Source organism: Schistocerca cancellata, unplaced genomic scaffold (assembly GCF_023864275.1).
Source record: "Schistocerca cancellata isolate TAMUIC-IGC-003103 unplaced genomic scaffold, iqSchCanc2.1 HiC_scaffold_317, whole genome shotgun sequence".
Classification (NCBI taxonomy): Eukaryota; Metazoa; Arthropoda; class Insecta; order Orthoptera; family Acrididae; genus Schistocerca; species Schistocerca cancellata.
In genome coordinates, this window is record NW_026046335.1 from 247,658 (window position 1) to 260,874 (window position 13,217).

The following is a 13,217-nucleotide window of genomic DNA, read 5'->3' on the forward strand; positions in this document are numbered from 1 at the left end:
ATGACAGCGCAAGCACGACAAACGTCTGCGGGACGAGACGAGACGACTAAGGAATACATTCGTGGTTACAAATCAAATTTGGAACTCTACACTCCTACACAACAATAGGCGGTGACGTATTTCAGAAATCACCTGCCGATTCGTACTGTTTTGTCGTTTTCAAAGTCTTCTTGGCAAACTTGGTTAGCACATTCTCCCTCAAACTGAGTTAATTACTGCATTTTCGTACCATTACAGTAGTTTAAAAGGCTTAAGGAAGCATCTTTGTCACAACAGAAAGGTAGTTTGAAAATTGGGCTGGCGACATAACAAAAAAACAAAAGGAAGGGAGCCAACAGCACCCGGGTTTCCCAGGCGGTCACCCATCCAAGTACTAGCCGGGCCCGATGATGCTTAACTTCGGTGATCGGACGAGAACCGGTGTATTCATCACTGTATGACCGTTGGCGCTCATCTAATGTAGGAGCACGGCAGAATTCGCGTTCGGCTTTTCTCCCAACACACAAAATGTTAGTTTTCGGCCGCATTTGACGAAAGCGCTTCCTTCCGCAACCGCCAGTTCCTCGAGGACGGCGCGGGGAGGCGCGCCCGGTGTCCCAGCAGAGCGACGGCCAAATTGGCGGGCGCACCGCCGCGTGTGTGAGACGCACTGCTGCTCGTTGCACCCCCTGTCATTCGCTGGGCGCGTGCAGCCTTCGACACTAGCGGAGGACGCATCTTGTCCCTGGTGTTCAGCGGAGGGCCTGTGCGGGGTGTGGCAGTGTCGTGCTGGAGGGCGCCACTGGTAGCGATGTGGGCTTCCTCGCCTCGCCTCGCCTCGCCTCGCCTCACACCAGGTGTCTGCGTAGTTTGCAGTGCATTCGCACCATTCCTATCCCTGTCCCTGTCCCCGTCCCGACTTGTCCCGACTTTGCTCGACTGCCGCTCGCTGCCGCTCGGGTCGTGGTCCATATGACAGCGCAAGCACGACAAACGTCTGCGGGACGAGACGAGACGACTAAGGAATACATTCGTGGTTACAAATCAAATTTGGAACTCTACACTCCTACACAACAATAGGCGGTGACGTATTTCAGAAATCACCTGCCGATTCGTACTGTTTTGTCGTTTTCAAAGTCTTCTTGGCAAACTTGGTTAGCACATTCTCCCTCAAACTGAGTTAATTACTGCATTTTCGTACCATTACAGTAGTTTAAAAGGCTTAAGGAAGCATCTTTGTCACAACAGAAAGGTAGTTTGAAAATTGGGCTGGCGACATAACAAAAAAACAAAAGGAAGGGAGCCAACAGCACCCGGGTTTCCCAGGCGGTCACCCATCCAAGTACTATCCGGGCCCGATGATGCTTAACTTCGGTGATCGGACGAGAACCGGTGTATTCATCATGGTATGGCCGTTGGCGCTCATCTAATGTAGGAGCACGGCAGAATTCGCGTTCGGCTTTTCTCCCAACACACAAAATGTTAGTTTTCGGCCGCATTTGACGAAAGCGCTTCCTTCCGCAACCGCCACTTCCTCGAGGACGGCGCGGGGAGGCGCGCCCGGCGTCCCAGCAGAGCGACGGCCAAATTGGCGGGCGCACCGCCGCGTGTGTGAGACGCACTGCTGCTCGTTGCACCCCCTGTCATTCGCTGGGCGCGTGCAGCCTTCGACACTAGCGGAGGACGCATCTTGTCCCTGGTGTTCAGCGGAGGGCCTGTGCGGCGTGTGGCAGTGTCGTGCTGGAGGGCGCCACTGGTAGCGATGTGGGCTTCCTCGCCTCGCCTCGCCTCGCCTCGCCTCACACCAGGTGTCTGAGTAGTTTGCAGTGCATTCGCACCATTCCTATCCCTGTCCCTGTCCCCGTCCCGACTTGTCCCGACTTTGCTCGACTGCCGCTCGCTGCCGCTCGGGTCGTGGTCCATATCACAGCGCAAGCACGACAAACGTCTGCGGGACGAGACGAGACGACTAAGGAATACATTCGTGGTTACAAATCAAATTTGGAACTCTACACTCCTACACAACAATAGGCGGTGACGTATTTCAGAAATCACCTGCCGATTCGTACTGTTTTGTCGTTTTCAAAGTCTTCTTGGCAAACTTGGTTAGCACATTCTCCCTCAAACTGAGTTAATTACTGCATTTTCGTACCATTACAGTAGTTTAAAAGGCTTAAGGAAGCATCTTTGTCACAACAGAAAGGTAGTTTGAAAATTGGGCTGGCGACATAACAAAAAAACAAAAGGAAGGGAGCCAACAGCACCCGGGTTTCCCAGGCGGTGACCCATCCAAGTACTATCCGGGCCCGATGATGCTTAACTTCGGTGATCGGACGAGAACCGGTGTATTCATCATGGTATGGCCGTTGGCGCTCATCTAATGTAGGAGCACGGCAGAATTCGCGTTCGGCTTTTCTCCCAACACACAAAATGTTAGTTTTCGGCCGCATTTGACGAAAGCGCTTCCTTCCGCAACCGCCAGTTCCTCGAGGACGGCGCGGGGAGGCGCGCCCGGCGTCCCAGCAGAGCGACGGCCAAATTGGCGGGCGCACCGCCGCGTGTGTGAGACGCACTGCTGCTCGTTGCATCCCCTGTCATTCGCTGGGCGCGTGCAGCCTTCGACACTAGCGGAGGACGCATCTTGTCCCTGGTGTTCAGCGGAGGGCCTGTGCGGGGTGTGGCAGTGTCATGCTGGAGGGCGCCACTGGTAGCGATGTGGGCTTCCTCGCCTCGCCTCGCCTCGCCTCGCCTCACACCAGGTGTCTGCGTAGTTTGCAGTGCATTCGCACCATTCCTATCCCTGTCCCTGTCCCCGTCCGGACTTGTCCCGACTTTGCTCGGCTGCCGCTCGCTGCCGCTCGGGTCGTGGTCCATATCACAGCGCAAGCACGACAAACGTCTGCGGGACGAGACGAGACGACTAAGGAATACATTCGTGGTTACAAATCAAATTTGGAACTCTACACTCCTACACAACAATAGGCGGTGACGTATTTCAGAAATCACCTGCCGATTCGTACTGTTTTGTCGTTTTCAAAGTCTTCTTGGCAAACTTGGTTAGCACATTCTCCCTCAAACTGAGTTAATTACTGCATTTTCGTACCATTACAGTAGTTTAAAAGGCTTAAGGAAGCATCTTTGTCACAACAGAAAGGTAGTTTGAAAATTGGGCTGGCGACATAACAAAAAAACAAAAGGAAGGGAGCCAACAGCACCCGGGTTTCCCAGGCGGTCACCCATCCAAGTACTATCCGGGCCCGATGATGCTTAACTTCGGTGATCGGACGAGAACCGGTGTATTCATCATGGTATGGCCGTTGGCGCTCATCTAATGTAGGAGCACGGCAGAATTCGCGTTCGGCTTTTCTCCCAACACACAAAATGTTAGTTTTCGGACGCATTTGACGAAAGCGCTTCCTTCCGCAACCGCCAGTTCCTCGAGGACGGCGCGGGGAGGCGCGCCCGGCGTCCCAGCAGAGCGACGGCCAAATTGGCGGGCGCACCGCCGCGTGTGTGAGACGCACTGCTGCTCGTTGCACCCCCTGTCATTCGCTGGGCGCGTGCAGCCTTCGACACTAGCGGAGGACGCATCTTGTCCCTGGTGTTCAGCGGAGGGCCTGTGCGGGGTGTGGCAGTGTCGTGCTGGAGGGCGCCACTGGTAGCGATGTGGGCTTCCTCGCCTCGCCTCGCCTCGCCTCGCCTCACACCAGGTGTCTGAGTAGTTTGCAGTGCATTCGCACCATTCCTATCCCTGTCCCTGTCCCCGTCCCGACTTGTCCCGACTTTGCTCGACTGCCGCTCGCTGCCGCTCGGGTCGTGGTCCATATCACTGCGCAAGCACGACAAACGTCTGCGGGACGAGACGAGACGACTAAGGAATACATTCGTGGTTACAAATCAAATTTGGAACTCTACACTCCTACACAACAATAGGCGGTGACGTATTTCAGAAATCACCTGCCGATTCGTACTGTTTTGTCGTTTTCAAAGTCTTCTTGGCAAACTTGGTTAGCACATTCTCCCTCAAACTGAGTTAATTACTGCATTTTCGTACCATTACAGTAGTTTAAAAGGCTTAAGGAAGCATCTTTGTCACAACAGAAAGGTAGTTTGAAAATCGGGCTGGCGACATAACAAAAAAACAAAAGGAAGGGAGCCAACAGCACCCGGGTTTCCCAGGCGGTCACCCATCCAAGTACTATCCGGGCCCGATGATGCTTAACTTCGGTGATCGGACGAGAACCGGTGTATTCATCATGGTATGGCCGTTGGCGCTCATCTAATGTAGGAGCACGGCAGAATTCGCGTTCGGCTTTTCTCCCAACACACAAAATGTTAGTTTTCGGCCGCATTTGACGAAAGCGCTTCCTTCCGCAACCGCCAGTTCCTCGAGGACGGCGCGGGGAGGCGCGCCCGGCGTCCCAGCAGAGCGACGGCCAAATTGGCGGGCGCACCGCCGCGTGTGTGAGACGCACTGCTGCTCGTTGCACCCCCTGTCATTCGCTGGGCGCGTGCAGCCTTCGACACTAGCGGAGGACGCATCTTGTCCCTGGTGTTCAGCGGAGGGCCTGTGCGGGGTGTGGCAGTGTCGTGCTGGAGGGCGCCACTGGTAGCGATGTGGGCTTCCTCGCCTCGCCTCGCCTCGCCTCGCCTCACACCAGGTGTCTGAGTAGTTTGCAGTGCATTCGCACCATTCCTATCCCTGTCCCTGTCCCCGTCCCGACTTGTCCCGACTTTGCTCGACTGCCGCTCGCTGCCGCTCGGGTCGTGGTCCATATCACAGCGCAAGCACGACAAACGTCTGCGGGACGAGACGAGACGACTAAGGAATACATTCGTGGTTACAAATCAAATTTGGAACTCTACACTCCTACACAACAATAGGCGGTGACGTATTTCAGAAATCACCTGCCGATTCGTACTGTTTTGTCGTTTTCAAAGTCTTCTTGGCAAACTTGGTTAGCACATTCTCCCTCAAACTGAGTTAATTACTGCATTTTCGTACCATTACAGTAGTTTAAAAGGCTTAAGGAAGCATCTTTGTCACAACAGAAAGGTAGTTTGAAAATTGGGCTGGCGACATAACAAAAAAACAAAAGGAAGGGAGCCAACAGCACCCGGGTTTCCCAGGCGGTCACCCATCCAAGTACTATCCGGGCCCGATGATGCTTAACTTCGGTGATCGGACGAGAACCGGTGTATTCATCATGGTATGGCCGTTGGCGCTCATCTAATGTAGGAGCACGGCAGAATTCGCGTTCGGCTTTTCTCCCAACACACAAAATGTTAGTTTTCGGCCGCATTTGACGAAAGCGCTTCCTTCCGCAACCGCCAGTTCCTCGAGGACGGCGCGGGGAGGCGCGCCCGGCGTCCCAGCAGAGCGACGGCCAAATTGGCGGGCGCACCGCCGCGTGTGTGAGACGCACTGCTGCTCGTTGCATCCCCTGTCATTCGCTGGGCGCGTGCAGCCTTCGACACTAGCGGAGGACGCATCTTGTCCCTGGTGTTCAGCGGAGGGCCTGTGCGGGGTGTGGCAGTGTCATGCTGGAGGGCGCCACTGGTAGCGATGTGGGCTTCCTCGCCTCGCCTCGCCTCGCCTCGCCTCACACCAGGTGTCTGCGTAGTTTGCAGTGCATTCGCACCATTCCTATCCCTGTCCCTGTCCCCGTCCGGACTTGTCCCGACTTTGCTCGGCTGCCGCTCGCTGCCGCTCGGGTCGTGGTCCATATCACAGCGCAAGCACGACAAACGTCTGCGGGACGAGACGAGACGACTAAGGAATACATTCGTGGTTACAAATCAAATTTGGAACTCTACACTCCTACACAACAATAGGCGGTGACGTATTTCAGAAATCACCTGCCGATTCGTACTGTTTTGTCGTTTTCAAAGTCTTCTTGGCAAACTTGGTTAGCACATTCTCCCTCAAACTGAGTTAATTACTGCATTTTCGTACCATTACAGTAGTTTAAAAGGCTTAAGGAAGCATCTTTGTCACAACAGAAAGGTAGTTTGAAAATTGGGCTGGCGACATAACAAAAAAACAAAAGGAAGGGAGCCAACAGCACCCGGGTTTCCCAGGCGGTCACCCATCCAAGTACTATCCGGGCCCGATGATGCTTAACTTCGGTGATCGGACGAGAACCGGTGTATTCATCATGGTATGGCCGTTGGCGCTCATCTAATGTAGGAGCACGGCAGAATTCGCGTTCGGCTTTTCTCCCAACACACAAAATGTTAGTTTTCGGCCGCATTTGACGAAAGCGCTTCCTTCCGCAACCGCCAGTTCCTCGAGGACGGCGCGGGGAGGCGCGCCCGGCGTCCCAGCAGAGCGACGGCCAAATTGGCGGGCGCACCGCCGCGTGTGTGAGACGCACTGCTGCTCGTTGCACCCCCTGTCATTCGCTGGGCGCGTGCAGCCTTCGACACTAGCGGAGGACGCATCTTGTCCCTGGTGTTCAGCGGAGGGCCTGTGCGGCGTGTGGCAGTGTCGTGCTGGAGGGCGCCACTGGTAGCGATGTGGGCTTCCTCGCCTCGCCTCGCCTCGCCTCGCCTCACACCAGGTGTCTGAGTAGTTTGCAGTGCATTCGCACCATTCCTATCCCTGTCCCTGTCCCCGTCCCGACTTGTCCCGACTTTGCTCGACTGCCGCTCGCTGCCGCTCGGGTCGTGGTCCATATCACAGCGCAAGCACGACAAACGTCTGCGGGACGAGACGAGACGACTAAGGAATACATTCGTGGTTACAAATCAAATTTGGAACTCTACACTCCTACACAACAATAGGCGGTGACGTATTTCAGAAATCACCTGCCGATTCGTACTGTTTTGTCGTTTTCAAAGTCTTCTTGGCAAACTTGGTTAGCACATTCTCCCTCAAACTGAGTTAATTACTGCATTTTCGTACCATTACAGTAGTTTAAAAGGCTTAAGGAAGCATCTTTGTCACAACAGAAAGGTAGTTTGAAAATTGGGCTGGCGACATAACAAAAAAACAAAAGGAAGGGAGCCAACAGCACCCGGGTTTCCCAGGCGGTCACCCATCCAAGTACTATCCGGGACCGATGATGCTTAACTTCGGTGATCGGACGAGAACCGGTGTATTCATCATGGTATGGCCGTTGGCGCTCATCTAATGTAGGAGCACGGCAGAATTCGCGTTCGGCTTTTCTCCCAACACACAAAATGTTAGTTTTCGGCCGCATTTGACGAAAGCGCTTCCTTCCGCAACCGCCAGTTCCTCGAGGACGGCGCGGAGAGGCGCGCCCGGCGTCCCAGCAGAGCGACGGCCAAATTGGCGGGCGCACCGCCGCGTGTGTGAGACGCACTGCTGCTCGTTGCATCCCCTGTCATTCGCTGGGCGCGTGCAGCCTTCGACACTAGCGGAGGACGCATCTTGTCCCTGGTGTTCAGCGGAGGGCCTGTGCGGGGTGTGGCAGTGTCATGCTGGAGGGCGCCACTGGTAGCGATGTGGGCTTCCTCGCCTCGCCTCGCCTCGCCTCGCCTCACACCAGGTGTCTGCGTAGTTTTCAGTGCATTCGCACCATTCCTATCCCTGTCCCTGTCCCCGTCCCGACTTGTCCCGACTTTGCTCGACTGCCGCTCGCTGCCGCTCGGGTCGTGGTCCATATCACAGCGCAAGCACGACAAACGTCTGCGGGACGAGACGAGACGACTAAGGAATACATTCGTGGTTACAAATCAAATTTGGAACTCTACACTCCTACACAACAATAGGCGGTGACGTATTTCAGAAATCACCTGCCGATTCGTACTGTTTTGTCGTTTTCAAAGTCTTCTAGGCAAACTTGGTTAGCACATTCTCCCTCAAACTGAGTTAATTACTGCATTTTCGTACCATTACAGTAGTTTAAAAGGCTTAAGGAAGCATCTTTGTCACAACAGAAAGGTAGTTTGAAAATTGGGCTGGCGACATAACAAAAAAACAAAAGGAAGGGAGCCAACAGCACCGGGTTTCCCAGGCGGTGACCCATCCAAGTACTAGCCGGGCCCGATGATGCTTAACTTCGGTGATCGGACGAGAACCGGTGTATTCATCATGGTATGACCGTTGGCGCTCATCTAATGTAGGAGCACGGCAGAATTCGCGTTCGGCTTTTCTCCCAACACACAAAATGTTAGTTTTCGGCCGCATTTGACGAAAGCGCTTCCTTCCGCAACCGCCAGTTCCTCGAGGACGGCGCGGGGAGGCGCGCCAGGCGTCCCAGCAGAGCGACGGCCAAATTGGCGGGCGCACCGCCGCGTGTGTGAGACGCACTGCTGCTCGTTGCACCCCCTGTCATTCGCTGGGCGCGTGCAGCCTTCGACACTAGCGGAGGACGCATCTTGTCCCTGGTGTTCAGCGGAGGGCCTGTGCGGGGTGTGGCAGTGTCATGCTGGAGGGCGCCACTGGTAGCGATGTGGGCTTCCTCGCCTCGCCTCGCCTCGCCTCGCCTCACACCAGGTGTCTGCGTAGTTTGCAGTGCATTCGCACCATTCCTATCCCTGTCCCTGTCCCCGTCCCGACTTGTCCCGACTTTGCTCGACTGCCGCTCGCTGCCGCTCGGGTCGTGGTCCATATCACAGCGCAAGCACGACAAACGTCTGCGGGACGAGACGAGACGACTAAGGAATACATTCGTGGTTACAAATCAAATTTGGAACTCTACACTCCTACACAACAATAGGCGGTGACGTATTTCAGAAATCACCTGCCGATTCGTACTGTTTTGTCGTTTTCAAAGTCTTCTTGGCAAACTTGGTTAGCACATTCTCCCTCAAACTGAGTTAATTACTGCATTTTCGTACCATTACAGTAGTTTAAAAGGCTTAAGGAAGCATCTTTGTCACAACAGAAAGGTAGTTTGAAAATTGGGCTGGCGACATAACAAAAAAACAAAAGGAAGGGAGCCAACAGCACCCGGGTTTCCCAGGCGGTCACCCATCCAAGTACTATCCGGGCCCGATGATGCTTAACTTCGGTGATCGGACGAGAACCGGTGTATTCATCATGGTATGGCCGTTGGCGCTCATCTAATGTAGGAGCACGGCAGAATTCGCGTTCGGCTTTTCTCCCAACACACAAAATGTTAGTTTTCGGCCGCATTTGACGAAAGCGCTTCCTTCCGCAACCGCCAGTTCCTCGAGGACGGCGCGGGGAGGCGCGCCCGGCGTCCCAGCAGAGCGACGGCCAAATTGGCGGGCGCACCGCCGCGTGTGTGAGACGCACTGCTGCTCGTTGCATCCCCTGTCATTCGCTGGGCGCGTGCAGCCTTCGACACTAGCGGAGGACGCATCTTGTCCCTGGTGTTCAGCGGAGGGCCTGTGCGGGGTGTGGCAGTGTCATGCTGGAGGGCGCCACTGGTAGCGATGTGGGCTTCCTCGCCTCGCCTCGCCTCGCCTCGCCTCACACCAGGTGTCTGCGTAGTTTTCAGTGCATTCGCACCATTCCTATCCCTGTCCCTGTCCCCGTCCCGACTTGTCCCGACTTTGCTCGACTGCCGCTCGCTGCCGCTCGGGTCGTGGTCCATATCACAGCGCAAGCACGACAAACGTCTGCGGGACGAGACGAGACGACTAAGGAATACATTCGTGGTTACAAATCAAATTTGGAACTCTACACTCCTACACAACAATAGGCGGTGACGTATTTCAGAAATCACCTGCCGATTCGTACTGTTTTGTCGTTTTCAAAGTCTTCTAGGCAAACTTGGTTAGCACATTCTCCCTCAAACTGAGTTAATTACTGCATTTTCGTACCATTACAGTAGTTTAAAAGGCTTAAGGAAGCATCTTTGTCACAACAGAAAGGTAGTTTGAAAATTGGGCTGGCGACATAACAAAAAAACAAAAGGAAGGGAGCCAACAGCACCGGGTTTCCCAGGCGGTGACCCATCCAAGTACTAGCCGGGCCCGATGATGCTTAACTTCGGTGATCGGACGAGAACCGGTGTATTCATCATGGTATGACCGTTGGCGCTCATCTAATGTAGGAGCACGGCAGAATTCGCGTTCGGCTTTTCTCCCAACACACAAAATGTTAGTTTTCGGCCGCATTTGACGAAAGCGCTTCCTTCCGCAACCGCCAGTTCCTCGAGGACGGCGCGGGGAGGCGCGCCAGGCGTCCCAGCAGAGCGACGGCCAAATTGGCGGGCGCACCGCCGCGTGTGTGAGACGCACTGCTGCTCGTTGCACCCCCTGTCATTCGCTGGGCGCGTGCAGCCTTCGACACTAGCGGAGGACGCATCTTGTCCCTGGTGTTCAGCGGAGGGCCTGTGCGGGGTGTGGCAGTGTCGTGCTGGAGGGCGCCACTGGTAGCGATGTGGGCTTCCTCGCCTCGCCTCGCCTCGCCTCGCCTCACACCAGGTGTCTGCGTAGTTTGCAGTGCATTCGCACCATTCCTATCCCTGTCCCTGTCCCCGTCCCGACTTGTCCCGACTTTGCTCGACTGCCGCTCGCTGCCGCTCGGGTCGTGGTCCATATCACAGCGCAAGCACGACAAACGTCTGCGGGACGAGACGAGACGACTAAGGAATACATTCGTGGTTACAAATCAAATTTGGAACTCTACACTCCTACACAACAATAGGCGGTGACGTATTTCAGAAATCACCTGCCGATTCGTGCTGTTTTGTCGTTTTCAAAGTCTTCTTGGCAAACTTGGTTAGCACATTCTCCCTCAAACTGAGTTAATTACTGCATTTTCGTACCATTACAGTAGTTTAAAAGGCTTAAGGAAGCATCTTTGTCACAACAGAAAGGTAGTTTGAAAATTGGGCTGGCGACATAACAAAAAAACAAAAGGAAGGGAGCCAACAGCACCCGGGTTTCCCAGGCGGTCACCCATCCAAGTACTAGCCGGGCCCGATGATGCTTAACTTCGGTGATCGGACGAGAACCGGTGTATTCATCATGGTATGGCCGTTGGCGCTCATCTAATGTAGGAGCACGGCAGAATTCGCGTTCGGCTTTTCTCCCAACACACAAAATGTTAGTTTTCGGCCGCATTTGACGAAAGCGCTTCCTTCCGCAACCGCCAGTTCCTCGAGGACGGCGCGGGGAGGCGCGCCCGGCGTCCCAGCAGAGCGACGGCCAAATTGGCGGGCGCACCGCCGCGTGTGTGAGACGCACTGCTGCTCGTTGCACCCCCTGTCATTCGCTGGGCGCGTGCAGCCTTCGACACTAGCGGAGGACGCATCTTGTCCCTGGTGTTCAGCGGAGGGCCTGTGCGGGGTGTGGCAGTGTCGTGCTGGAGGGCGCCACTGGTAGCGATGTGGGCTTCCTCGCCTCGCCTCGCCTCGCCTCGCCTCACACCAGGTGTCTGCGTAGTTTGCAGTGCATTCGCACCATTCCTATCCCTGTCCCTGTCCCCGTCCCGACTTGTCCCGACTTTGCTCGACTGCCGCTCGCTGCCGCTCGGGTCGTGGTCCATATCACAGCGCAAGCACGACAAACGTCTGCGGGACGAGACGAGACGACTAAGGAATACATTCGTGGTTACAAATTAAATTTGGAACTCTACACTCCTACACAACAATAGGCGGTGACGTATTTCAGAAATCACCTGCCGATTCGTACTGTTTTGTCGTTTTCAAAGTCTTCTAGGCAAACTTGGTTAGCACATTCTCCCTCAAACTGAGTTAATTACTGCATTTTCGTACCATTACAGTAGTTTAAAAGGCTTAAGGAAGCATCTTTGTCACAACAGAAAGGTAGTTTGAAAATTGGGCTGGCGACATAACAAAAAAACAAAAGGAAGGGAGCCAACAGCACCCGGGTTTCCCAGGCGGTCACCCATCCAAGTACTATCCGGGCCCGATGATGCTTAACTTCGGTGATCGGACGAGAACCGGTGTATTCATCATGGTATGGCCGTTGGCGCTCATCTAATGTAGGAGCACGGCAGAATTCGCGTTCGGCTTTTCTCCCAACACACAAAATGTTAGTTTTCGGCCGCATTTGACGAAAGCGCTTCCTTCCGCAACCGCCAGTTCCTCGAGGACGGCGCGGGGAGGCGCGCCCGGCGTCCCAGCAGAGCGACGGCCAAATTGGCGGGCGCACCGCCGCGTGTGTGAGACGCACTGCTGCTCGTTGCACCCCCTGTCATTCGCTGGGCGCGTGCAGCCTTCGACACTAGCGGAGGACGCATCTTGTCCCTGGTGTTCAGCGGAGGGCCTGTGCGGGGTGTGGCAGTGTCGTGCTGGAGGGCGCCACTGGTAGCGATGTGGGCTTCCTCGCCTCGCCTCGCCTCGCCTCGCCTCACACCAGGTGTCTGCGTAGTTTGCAGTGCATTCGCACCATTCCTATCCCTGTCCCTGTCCCCGTCCCGACTTGTCCCGACTTTGCTCGACTGCCGCTCGCTGCCGCTCGGGTCGTGGTCCATATCACAGCGCAAGCACGACAAACGTCTGCGGGACGAGACGAGACGACTAAGGAATACATTCGTGGTTACAAATCAAATTTGGAACTCTACACTCCTACACAACAATAGGCGGTGACGTATTTCAGAAATCACCTGCCGATTCGTACTGTTTTGTCGTTTTCAAAGTCTTCTTGGCAAACTTGGTTAGCACATTCTCCCTCAAACTGAGTTAATTACTGCATTTTCGTACCATTACAGTAGTTTAAAAGGCTTAAGGAAGCATCTTTGTCACAACAGAAAGGTAGTTTGAAAATTGGGCTGGCGACATAACAAAAAAACAAAAGGAAGGGAGCCAACAGCACCCGGGTTTCCCAGGCGGTCACCCATCCAAGTACTAGCCGGGCCCGATGATGCTTAACTTCGGTGATCGGACGAGAACCGGTGTATTCATCATGGTATGGCCGTTGGCGCTCATCTAATGTAGGAGCACGGCAGAATTCGCGTTCGGCTTTTCTCCCAACACACAAAATGTTAGTTTTCGGCCGCATTTGACGAAAGCGCTTCCTTCCGCAACCGCCAGTTCCTCGAGGACGGCGCGGGGAGGCGCGCCCGGCGTCCCAGCAGAGCGACGGCCAAATTGGCGGGCGCACCGCCGCGTGTGTGAGACGCACTGCTGCTCGTTGCACCCCCTGTCATTCGCTGGGCGCGTGCAGCCTTCGACACTAGCGGAGGACGCATCTTGTCCCTGGTGTTCAGCGGAGGGCCTGTGCGGGGTGTGGCAGTGTCGTGCTGGAGGGCGCCACTGGTAGCGATGTGGGCTTCCTCGCCTCGCCTCGCCTCGCCTCGCCTCACACCAGGTGTCTGCGTAGTTTGCAGT

The 13,217-nt window shown here is 55.0% G+C and overlaps 14 non-coding genes across 14 annotated transcripts; all 14 read right to left on the reverse strand.

Annotated features, from left to right (window-relative positions):
- Positions 1 to 329: 329 nt before the first annotated feature.
- Positions 330 to 448, reverse strand: LOC126115462 (5S ribosomal RNA). Its single transcript, XR_007525495.1, has one exon. It is a non-coding gene; the product is annotated as a 5S ribosomal RNA (ribosomal RNA).
- An 832-nt stretch (positions 449 to 1,280) lies between these two features.
- LOC126115159 (5S ribosomal RNA) lies at positions 1,281 to 1,399 on the reverse strand. The gene has a single exon (XR_007525220.1). It is a non-coding gene; the product is annotated as a 5S ribosomal RNA (ribosomal RNA).
- An 832-nt stretch (positions 1,400 to 2,231) lies between these two features.
- LOC126115333 (5S ribosomal RNA) lies at positions 2,232 to 2,350 on the reverse strand. Its single transcript, XR_007525379.1, has one exon. It is a non-coding gene; the product is annotated as a 5S ribosomal RNA (ribosomal RNA).
- An 832-nt stretch (positions 2,351 to 3,182) lies between these two features.
- Positions 3,183 to 3,301, reverse strand: LOC126115160 (5S ribosomal RNA). The gene has a single exon (XR_007525221.1). It is a non-coding gene; the product is annotated as a 5S ribosomal RNA (ribosomal RNA).
- Positions 3,302 to 4,133: 832 nt separating this feature from the next.
- LOC126115161 (5S ribosomal RNA) lies at positions 4,134 to 4,252 on the reverse strand. The gene has a single exon (XR_007525222.1). It is a non-coding gene; the product is annotated as a 5S ribosomal RNA (ribosomal RNA).
- Positions 4,253 to 5,084: 832 nt separating this feature from the next.
- Positions 5,085 to 5,203, reverse strand: LOC126115163 (5S ribosomal RNA). Its single transcript, XR_007525224.1, has one exon. It is a non-coding gene; the product is annotated as a 5S ribosomal RNA (ribosomal RNA).
- An 832-nt stretch (positions 5,204 to 6,035) lies between these two features.
- On the reverse strand, positions 6,036 to 6,154 carry LOC126115164 (5S ribosomal RNA). Its single transcript, XR_007525225.1, has one exon. It is a non-coding gene; the product is annotated as a 5S ribosomal RNA (ribosomal RNA).
- Positions 6,155 to 6,986: 832 nt separating this feature from the next.
- LOC126115339 (5S ribosomal RNA) lies at positions 6,987 to 7,105 on the reverse strand. The gene has a single exon (XR_007525384.1). It is a non-coding gene; the product is annotated as a 5S ribosomal RNA (ribosomal RNA).
- Positions 7,106 to 7,937: 832 nt separating this feature from the next.
- On the reverse strand, positions 7,938 to 8,055 carry LOC126115343 (5S ribosomal RNA). The gene has a single exon (XR_007525388.1). It is a non-coding gene; the product is annotated as a 5S ribosomal RNA (ribosomal RNA).
- Positions 8,056 to 8,887: 832 nt separating this feature from the next.
- On the reverse strand, positions 8,888 to 9,006 carry LOC126115165 (5S ribosomal RNA). The gene has a single exon (XR_007525226.1). It is a non-coding gene; the product is annotated as a 5S ribosomal RNA (ribosomal RNA).
- Positions 9,007 to 9,838: 832 nt separating this feature from the next.
- Positions 9,839 to 9,956, reverse strand: LOC126115346 (5S ribosomal RNA). The gene has a single exon (XR_007525390.1). It is a non-coding gene; the product is annotated as a 5S ribosomal RNA (ribosomal RNA).
- An 832-nt stretch (positions 9,957 to 10,788) lies between these two features.
- Positions 10,789 to 10,907, reverse strand: LOC126115192 (5S ribosomal RNA). The gene has a single exon (XR_007525250.1). It is a non-coding gene; the product is annotated as a 5S ribosomal RNA (ribosomal RNA).
- Positions 10,908 to 11,739: 832 nt separating this feature from the next.
- Positions 11,740 to 11,858, reverse strand: LOC126115166 (5S ribosomal RNA). Its single transcript, XR_007525227.1, has one exon. It is a non-coding gene; the product is annotated as a 5S ribosomal RNA (ribosomal RNA).
- Positions 11,859 to 12,690: 832 nt separating this feature from the next.
- Positions 12,691 to 12,809, reverse strand: LOC126115193 (5S ribosomal RNA). The gene has a single exon (XR_007525251.1). It is a non-coding gene; the product is annotated as a 5S ribosomal RNA (ribosomal RNA).
- Positions 12,810 to 13,217: the final 408 nt, after the last annotated feature.